The sequence below is a fragment of the Atta colombica genome, unplaced genomic scaffold (assembly GCF_001594045.1).
Source record: "Atta colombica isolate Treedump-2 unplaced genomic scaffold, Acol1.0 scaffold125, whole genome shotgun sequence".
NCBI classification, from domain to species: Eukaryota; Metazoa; Arthropoda; class Insecta; order Hymenoptera; family Formicidae; genus Atta; species Atta colombica.
Genome location: NW_017259212.1, coordinates 2,296,343 through 2,308,119, shown reverse-complemented (window position 1 = coordinate 2,308,119; position 11,777 = coordinate 2,296,343).

The window sequence follows — 11,777 nt, the reverse complement described above, 5'->3', positions numbered from 1 at the left end:
CTCTCTCTCTCTCTCTCTCTCTCTCTCTCTCTCTCTCTCTCTCTCTCTCTCTCTCTCTCTCTTCCCTCTTCTTAATAAAATAAATTTAAAGAATAAGTAGAATAATGCGAGTAAGAGAATAGAATCGAAAAAAACCGTTAAAAAACCATAATTTTTACAGTTTTGATTTCCTTTACTGATAAAAAAAAAACTGAAACTGCAACCGGAACATTTATTTGATATTTTATTAAACCGGAACCGAACTGAAAAAATCTTTCGGTCCGGATCCTTGAATACAATAGATAAAACTTTTAAATACCAAGTCAACAATTACATGAATATTCGAGTTTTAAAAAGTCAATTGAATAGATAATTTGTAACAATACTCTGTTATATAACAGCTATTTATAATAGACCGAGATGAATCGGAACAATTTTTATTCATTGATAAAAAATGTAATAAAAAACAAATTTTATTAAGTTTTATTATAAATTTTTTAATGTTTACAATTATAACTTGGATCCTATAATAAAATAATAAAATACATAAAATAAATAAAATAATACATAAACCTGATATTTTTTATTATACATGATATTTCTTGCACTAAAAAAATAAAAAAAAAGGAAATATCTGATTTGCCCCGAAATTGAGAGGCAAAGCAAATCATCAGTTTACTAATTTAGTAAATTATACTCTATAAAAATCATTACTCTGCATAAATTAGAACATATCTTTTCGTTACAAAGTTCGTAATTTTTTTGAAATAGTGATTTTATATGAAAGACAAAATTTCTTCTTGCATTCACGATTTCTACGCTTGTAATGTCAACTGATACCAAAAACATCCATATTTAAATGTGGTCAAAAATGAGAGAGAGGAAGCGTGAGAATGGCCAATCTTCCTCTCTTTCTAATAACATTATACCGTTGAATAAAAAAGAGACTGATCGTTTTTGCATTTTATTTTTTTCATTTTTGTTTCGATCAATTGTACACACGAATTGCGCAATCTATGTTCTATTTCTACTGAATTACGCAATAAAAAACTATTATTGTTTCCAGTGCAAATAAAACGCGCGAAAGTAATAAACATGATAAAATAACTTTAAAAATGTAAATAAATAAATGTGGACTAATTGTCTCCAAATTCACATAGATCTGATTCGTTCTGTAATTTGATGATTTCAGTTTATCCTATGATTTATAATGATACTCTAACTTATACATGTCTAGCGATGCAACAGTAGAATCAGACAGTTGTTGTTTATTTTGTTATTTTTTTCAAGACTACAAGCTGCCTTTCTTAATAAAAGGTTTGCTTTTAACTTTTATTTTTTTGTATATAAAATGCAGCAAAATTTCTTTCGAATAGTGCTACACATTTAGAAGATGGATAAGACTAACAAAATTGTCAAGGTTAAGAAGAATCAAAATATAATACGATAAACTAGAATACATAGCCTAACTAGATCTCTAGTCTGATCCATTTTTTGCATGGAATGTGATGTTATTTTAAACAACAACAATAGAGATAAAACGAAACATTTTATGAAAGAAATATCTTTAATAGTATATCTTTGTATGTTTAAATAAGATTTAAGGCGTGTTTTAAACACAAGGATCTTTTCATTTTTTCTGATGCCTTCTATTATTTTATGTTAAATTTAAATAAAATATTTTTGTAAAATACGAAAAGTAAATAACAGTGATTGAATAAAATATCTTGTGGAGATCCATAAGGTTTCCCACACACTTCAGTTTATCTTTGAATTAAATAGTTATTCTCTAATTGCATAAGCGTAGTTGTAAGTGATTGTAGTTAAAAGAATTGATCAATGAAATTGGTCAAATATTGTTCTTGTATTTGATTGTCATTGATGAATTTTTATATTATTACTAGGAACGAGATCTGAATTTATTAACTAAGTGTCAATTGTCCGTTCGAATTCTTTCTAATAAAATTTTGTGAAAGTGAAATAAGCTTAAATCTATAATAAATTTGGAAAATGAGTGATGCTTATATATATTTTTAGAAATGATTCCAGCGGAGATAAATTAAAGTCAGAAGAACTACTTCGAGAAAAAATAATAATTATGTTGATTGAAGATATGATTTTTCATTGGCATATGTCTTAAAAGTTTTTTAGTTGATTCTTGTATAGCTAATAAAATTGGTTAAAAATCTGATTAAATTTCCATCGGAGATATAGAATTATTAATATTTTGCATATTATAACAACAGTTACATATGCATATTTTTTATTTGAATACGCTTGGTATATATATATATATATACAGATATATTTTTAAAATTTTAATTTGTGTTTTCTAATTATAAAATTTTTATATAATGGATACATTTCTGAGTATATTCATAAATTAAAATATAACGGATAATTAATCATTAAATTGATCAGTAAGAAGATTCATGAAAATTTAAATAGAAAATTTGAAATTTAAAATTAGAAGTGCAAAAATTGAAATTAACAAATTTGTATATACAACATTCAAATAAAAATAAAAATACAAAAATTGAAATTAATAAATCTGTATATTATATATAAACATTCAAAATAAATATTTAAATAAAAATATGTATTTGTATTAATTATTTCTATACTAGTTCTATACTAACTAATTATTTCTATAATATATGAAAAATCAAATAATTTTATATTATATTACGCGATAATCTATCGAGGGAAATTTAATGTAATGCTGAGTTTTGCTTACAGTATTATCGTTTCTTATGTAGCGTTGGTTAGAATCGTAATTGTGAAATATATATGAGACATTCAAAACATTATTTTATTTTTAAAATTAAAATTTTGTATAATATTAAAATTTCATTAACTTCTGCAAGATTTGTAATAATTAAAGTACATAAGAGTTTATGTCACGTTTACGATATTTACATATTTGGCGTGGCGCTCTAGATCTCGCGTGTGAGTCATTAATTCTAACGTGCGAGGTTTTGAATCATTAACAGAGTAATTAATAGAATAACATGTACAATCAAATCTTAACTGTATTTAGCAATTAGTATATTCTATATGCATTTTAAGCTTGTCATTTATTATTGAAATTTCAGATTCCTGCTTCCTACAATAATTACAGGTTAAAATATATTATTTCTAACTTTATAAATAATTTTCTAAAAACTGATAGTATATGTATAAAAAAAAAAGTATTCCAAAATCTTTGAAATTTATCATATTTAGTGTTAAAGTAGATTTTGCTCAGATTGGATAATCTTTAATTTTATCGATTGCAAAGATTCGGTTACATTTGATGAAATGACTATCAGAGATAATAGGCTAAATCGATGAAACATGAAACACTATCAGAGATAATAAATTAAATCGATCATATATCGTGGCGTGATGAAGTTCATCGTACTCAATCGAGTACGGTAATCTCGCGGAGGAGAATACAAGAGGATCTCAAGCTGTAACCGGTTAGGAGATTGCGCACGGCATTATGTTATGCGAGCAAGCGCATTCGGAGCGCGTACGAACGCGCACTAAAAAACGGTATTTAGCTGTCCGAAGTGGAAAAGACGGATGTAATTTTTTGAAAGAGGCAATTATCGATTCGTGTGGTCCCCGTGATGGTGGGAATTACAAGAAGCGGATAGAGACATCACATTCCATTGGTATAAAAGGCATACCCGAACATCGATAGGGATCGCGTCCTGCGCAATGATTTTCACTCGACACCTTGCTTTTTTTGCTAACGTTTAATAATATAAAGACCACCCAGGGCTTTTCATTATAACATTTATGTCCGTGAAATCTGAGAAAAAGAAAAACCCTACAAAAAACCAAACCGGACCAAAGTTTTATGAGATCTGTCTTACGATTTCAAGTTGTACAATGCTTTGCAACAATATTGATATACGTTGTATGACTCGTAAATCAGGTATAAAAAAAAATGTGACAAGGGTTTGAAATCGTTGCACGGTGAAGGATGCACAAGTCTAAAGGCCAAAATGTTTTAACAGACTGTGTTAAACCACACATAGAATGCAAAATTATTATTATTGTTTCCCGTAAAATGCTCATCAACGCTATTAATTTATCATACTTGAAAGATTTTGTCCGCAGTTAATAATCATAAAATGTTATACCGTCAGGAATAACGAAATGAACGAATTACTATAACCATCTATACATTTTTTTTTTCATTTAAACTGAGTGTATCGAAAAAAATTATAGCTTACCATTCTGAAGAGGGCGGAATTTAAAAATATCTTGCCGTGCGATATCAACAGCAGTCATTTATCTCAGCATTCACAGCAATAGATTTGTCTCATCTCAGGAGATGCATTGGTTAACGCGTCTACCGTCAGAAGTACTGAATATATTCCGACAAAGTACAAGAGGCCACGAGATAATCGACATGCCACTTTATCGTGAATTTTGTGACGATGTAATAACACAGTTGGAAAAACCGGGATTCAAAAGTTGGCAAGGTTCATTTGCTTTTATAAGCCAATGATATTATGACATATAACGAGAAAAACAAAAGGGTGCGCGTGACCATGGTGGAAGTATATTAATATAATATACTTAAGTATGATATATTTTCACCATGCGCGTGACGATACATTGGAGTATAAATTCTTATCTCGCAGGTCTGTATTAATGTTATGATTGTACAAATTAGTCGTTCATAACAATGTATTTACAATTTCCTTCCGTTGTGTTTCGTAATATATTTAACATAATAAAGCAATTTTGCAAGACGTTACAATTTCAATGTTTGTAAATGAAAGACAATGATGATTAAATGATGATTGAATATAATTTATCTGAAATAGAGATTAACATGGCGGGAATTTTAACAATTAATATTTAATGGTATTAGATTTTTTATAACAATTAATTTTTCTTTTTCTCTTAATCTGACAATCAATTGATGAAGTTTAATATAAAATTGCACACAAATTAATATTGATTTCACTCGATTATGATACTATCTGTAAAACATATTCGTAAATTGGTTATTGAAATAATAATTATCTGTGATGCTCTTGTTAACATTCGATATATTGAGTAATCAGGAAGCATTTACTGTGCTTGCGTTACTACACTAACGAATTTTTCTAAACCAGAATATCTTCTTGATACGAGCAGTTACATATATTAACTAATGTGCCTTCAATGTTTTAACATCTTATGGGCGATAACGTTTATTAATATGCGTCCAATACCGATTGCGAAATTGCTGCTGAATGTACTTTGTGGTTTGAAATTTACGATTATTTTCAGTAGTTCCTATATTATAACATAGATTTTTATATTATAACATAGATTCGGCCATTTTACTTAGTTTTATGTTATATTTTATCTCTCAGTTTTATCTTAAATATTAGTAGCATTATCACACATTCGATTAATATGACATATCAGATCTTTACGCGGAATCTATCATCAAACAACTAGAAATCATTAATACAAAACATTAAAGTATGAAATAATGCAACGATTCACATTATCACATCAACAGATGTTGATGTAATAATGAATTTAATCAAAAATTTTTTTTCTAATTTAAAAACAAGTTCCGAGTTACGTTATAAACATATCTGTAAATATATAATTACATCATTATACATATTTGACATGATTATTATATGATTTTTACAGATAAACTAAATGTGTGAAATTGTAGAATATATGTATAACGAAATAATTTATTGCTTATATATTCAGAAAGTGTCTTAAAAAATTGTTAAGAATTTACAATTAAGTACATTCGATATTTATGGATAATTTTATTCATTACGATTCTTAATTATTGATATGTCCCTTTAGCAAAAGATAAAAAAAATTGAGAATTGCTAATTTAGAAAACGTGTATTCTTCAGATATTACCAGCATCATTATGTCTATCTTGATATGTAAATACTACCTCGTTTATACTATTGATTACTAATTTTCCTGAAATACTTAGCATTATAAATAGCATTATAAATCTATCTCGTTTTGCCATCATTATCTCGAGAAATATATTTAAGTTTTATCTCACACTTGCACTAGATAACTTAATATTTAATCATGTATATTTTTTTAGAGATTCCGAAATTATTTTTGCATAATAATCAAGATTAAAAAAAAGATTTAAAAAAAAATAAACAGTTTTAACCGATTAGTTTTACTAATAAGAAAGCAAAAACAAATTTCAATAACATATTTATTCAATATGATATTAGTACCATGTCTATGTTATTTGAAAAAACAGGAAATACGTTCTTGACATGCTGATCACTTCTTATCTCCCTCTGGTTCCGGTCAAAATCATCTGACTTTTGGATTGGATTTCGACTCTCATGCACTGACGGTTTGACAACGAACTGATGCCTTGATGCGCTATTTTAGTTAGTTTCAAGTATACCATAGCAGGAGAGGCGTATATCTTAAACTTAAAGTACATCCGCGCCATGATTGCCAGACATTGAGTTATGAAGAAGTATTTGCACAGTTAGTTACGATAACCGGTAAATATCTTTTGATTTAAATAAAAATGCTTTATTCTATTATTCATGCGTATACATACAATATTTATATTTGACTATCAGAAATTAAAATATGTATTATTGCATAATATGTATTATTGCATATAGCGTGAATTAATGTGACATAGACAATTGTTGTACTAAATAGAAAATATTTTATAAATAATTTTGCAATCAATTGTAATTTCTTCTACAATGTGGGAAAGTATCGGATTTATTTATATGTAATTTAAATGCGAATGACCTTAAAGATTTAGTCGAATAATTCACATAGTGTGAATCACATATACAACCCTCAACTCATACTTCCTCCAATCTTTGATTCACGCACGCCTTCGTCTTGTCTGGTCGTAACTGTCTGCTATTATTTTTAGCGCGTGATCACTACGCCGCGCGAACACGAAAAGAAAGAGGGAGAGATCGTTTGTAAGACAGCTCTAATGCCGACCGAGTATATTAGGTCATCCCGCGGGCTTGGCTTGCATAATTATCGGCTCTTCTGTCACCAAAGGCCGACCCGCGTATAACACCGTTGCGTTGCTTTTACCGCACCTTCAACCGCGGCACTCATCAACATGGTATGCGTAAAAATTAGCACTATGTGTACACGATTATGTGAATGTAACGCATGAGATATACATTAATTTGAAAATTTTTATTCTTTCATTAAAAATCTAATCAAATTGCTATGTAAACGCAATTACGATAGCAAACTTATAAAAGTTTGAATAAATAATAATGAATGCGTTTAGAAAAATATATTAATTTTAGAGAGCTTGCGTATACAACCTAAGTATTTTGTATATGACAGACCGTAATGTACATATGATGTACTTGAACATTATTAATTGATAAAGTTCATCGATTCAAATGTGTACAAGCGCAATGACACATGTGGAAACTCCTGATAACGATCATTGAACACTCTCCCGAGTCTCATAAGTTACGAGGAAAGATCCTTCTCTATTCTATGTGGGTAACTACAATGTATTATAAGAAAGCCTTGCCAGGATTTTCCAATTGTGTCACGACGCAAGTCTATTTTTCTATTAATGAATGCTAAAAAGCGCAGAAAATACAATATAAAAAATTAAATTAATTATAGTTGTCAAATTAGCACTTTGTCAGTAAAATATTGATGATATGGTTTTTACGTTGTAAACACAAAGATCTTACTATGTCATAATATCGTAATTTCGAACTAGTACATCAATGAGTAAGACTTATCGAGAGATCTCTTTGAATCATCGGAAAAGCGTGGGAAAACAGCTGAGTTGTGCTATTGGAACTTTAGAAACTTTCTGTCCACACAAACGAAAGCAATACACTTTCGTATACTACAGAGTCGAGTACGGATTTTCCTACAAGAATATTTTTATTGAAAATTGCATTATAATATATATTATCTATTACGATATAATTCTACATATGTCATATACATAAGAAATTTAATTTGGTTATATAATTTGGTCTTCGACTTTAATAATAATGCATTTTGTTTAGTGACATGTAATTTTTTAGATGTAGAAAGAATTTTTATAACGTATTAAATAATCTGCTGTAGTGAAGATATTCGTGTGAAGTACTAGAAATATAAAAAAAAAGCTTTACAGGTAAGAATATTTTTCCTCTCTATGACGGTAACAAAATCTTTGCAAAAATAAAAGTGATAATCCGAATAATATATTATAGGTATATGTCTAACCATTCTCGATTTTCAAACAAAAGTAAGATGTTAAATATTTTTTAATCTTCTTTTGAGTATATAAACATGAATTAATAGTGCTGACATAATATATAAAATTAATAGTCTCTATGTTTTTCTCTTTTTTTCTCCAAATGTTTAACAATTATTTTAATTTATAGATAGATATAATAAATATTAATACAAGGTTATTTGATTTATTTTAAATGTTTAAATTAATATATGACATATAAAATTTCACGAATATAACAACTAATTTTATTTCACTAACTTTATTTCATATTTTTCAAATCTTATACTTTTACAATTACATTACATTACTTTTACAATTACATTATTATATTTTACATCTTATATTTTTTTCACATGATAAATGAAGCGCATATTGTGAATGTACGATTTCTTTTTATGTCAAATAATAAATTTTTGTTATACATACATCTTCTAAATATTTTTGTAAACTTTTAACACTATTTATTATCTAATAGATATATTTAATTTCAAGATAAATTGGCATGATAACATATACAAAAATTATGAATGACTTGTATTCAATTATTAACGTGAAGTATGCGTGAATAATGTTAACCCATTGTGGTTAATGAGAGTCATTGCAACTTTGTTGTTGTCTGAAGTCTAAACGATATTCTCATTTTCATACTTCTTTCTAAGAAAACAATTTTAGAAGTCAATTTTGTATGGCAGAGGTCAATTTTTTGGACAATTAAATATCTGATTGATTGCTCATATATTTCAGAGAATCTTTATGAAATAGTCTTACTACTATGTGTTTGGAAGATGTAATGTGTCCGGTAGTGGCTGGGCACACTACATCCAATCAATCAGATATTTAATTGTATAAAAAAACTTTATTATAATAAAAGAAATATGTATATTCCTTAATGTTGATTTTTGAAATTGCTTAAAATTTATTTTATAATATTTTACAATTATTTTATGTTTTTCTTATATTAAATATGCTGTCTCAACTCTTACGGATTCTCTTCCCGTATACATAATAAATAATTAATATAATTATTAATTATTAATCTTAATTATTTGAAATAGAAATTTTTGGAATTAACTAATTGTTATTAGATATTATTGAGTACATCATGTACTATGTGAAATATAAAGAGTACAACAACCTATCACGTATTTTTCTATACGTGCAAGACGATGAAAGGCAACCGATTAGCGTAAATGCGTAGTGAATATTGCGTTTGCACCAGCGATACTGTTGTTTCTCGCAGTGAATCGTAGAAGAAATCATCAGCACCAAGGCAAACGACTTACGAGGAAAATTAAATGAACAATACGCGGCTCGTGTACTCCCTAATCGTTGCAGCTTGACTTTGATGTCACGATAATAATACACATATGCAACATGTTTTTTGCACGCTCTTTAGATTATTTTATCCAGTCTTTCTGTTTCGTATTTCTCACTTAATACACTCGTTTTACAGTTCTCAGTAATTTTAATCGCCCACGTTTGACAAGATACTATTTTTTCCACTAAATAGTATATTCATTAAAATGTTATTAAATGCCAATAAAGTAGAATGTCACTAATTACATCATTATCACATATAGATAATTTCTCAACAAAGTTTGACATCAATATGATACTTGTGACGGATATTACATGATAGATTATTTTACAGAAGATTTTTATTAGACAACAAAATTTGTTAATTTGATACGCAATGAAATATAAGTAAAAATGTATTGATTTTTTTAAAGCGTGACGTTTTTGCTTTCCATAAAAAAAAAATATCAGATATTGACATAAAATTTCACGACTCTAATGATTCCATCTACATCATTTGAACGTCACAAATATTACGTCATTCCAAGTTTCTTGGATTTCAAGAAATACATATATAAGAAGTACTTGTAGCCCCTATCGCGTAACATTTTTCATTAGTTAATTAATTTGATGGCGGATGTAATACTAAGTCAGTTCATTTCCGAAACAGGATGTATCAATGTGCCGCAGAAATTTAATATCAAAGATAAGCGACATTGTATTGAGTTATCATAAACTTAGTTGGCATCGGTTTCACATACCGTCTATCGCGACGTAATACATCTCGTGGGGTTTATCTACGCGTATGCAATGATAAGTGAGAACATATCCGTGAGAACATATAAATATATAAAGTTCAGGTCATTGCAAATTATAAATGAAGAAAAATTTTATATTATGAACTACTGTTTTTTTTTTAAGTAATGATTAACGACGATTAAATTAAATTTCTGTATGTATTACGTCTCGCTAGATAATTATAAAAAGAAATCTCAAAATATTTGGTAACTCACCTTATTCCGTAAGAAAACTCGATCGGGAGAGTTCGACCTACAACAGAAAAAAATAAGAATTTATGAAAAAAATTTCAAAAAAATTTACAATAGATTTACAATAGATTTACAATAGATTTACAATAGATTTTTTTGTAATATATGTGACACTTTCATGCGATACTTGGTACGTCTATTTGTCATTGCGTTTCCTCGAGTTGCATGAAATTTTAACGTCTAGCGGGAATGAACGCGCGAGACAGGATACGAAGTCCGAGATATTTTAAAGCTTTATGCAACGGTTATGCTACGCGCCGAGCAGGATATTCTCTTGGAATATCCCCCGTGTCTCTATCCTGCGGTCAACTTCGTTAGTCCGTAAGTCAGATTTACCGCTGCTGTAATAGTTGCTTGGCGGAAGAAAAAAAGCAGTCATCCTTCAAGTATGCGGGTATTGTTTCTTAATAACATGCTTTGAATCATGCTTGCTTGGTAGACGAGTCTTCGAGATACATCGCATTCGATTGTTGTGCCGCGCAATGTATTTACATTTATTGATGTTGTAGCAAAGGTTAGCTTGCTTTTGTGCAGTTTCATGTCACATTTCGAAAAGAGTGTGCACATATGTACTTATATGCATATATTATACTATATTAGTATTATTTAACTTAACGTATTGTACACAATTTTTTGTCTATTACATATATTAGACACATGTATTAAAAAATAAAACTATATGCGTACATATTTATTACATTTTATATAAAGAAATGTTGATTTTTAATAAACTTATTCATAATTAAATATTATAGGCAAATATTATTACGCAATGTAAATAAGAGTAACGTAGAAATCAAAAATACTAAACAGATAACTTGTCGATAGAATATTATCTTGTTCGCAAGCGGAAGATATTGAATACATGGCTTTCTGTCACGTTAATTTTTCTCACGCAAGCAAAGCCAGGAGCGATATGGACATTGCAATGGACTTTATCAGTTTCGTAGATGGATTGCACCTGTTACAGTGACTTCTTTGTAATCACCATAGATTTCTTCAGAGGAGAGGCCAGTTGTGCTTGCTGGTGCAAGCAGCAGGCGTAAGTTATGTATTTTCCTGACATTGCATACTAAGAACTGAGCTTCTTCTCGGATCATCCAACTTGATATTTTAACTTACAGTGTGTTGTCTTAAACTCTTGAATAAATTAATGCTTAGCTTTTTTACAATAAAATACGGGAACAGTTTAATACTATGTATGTATAAAT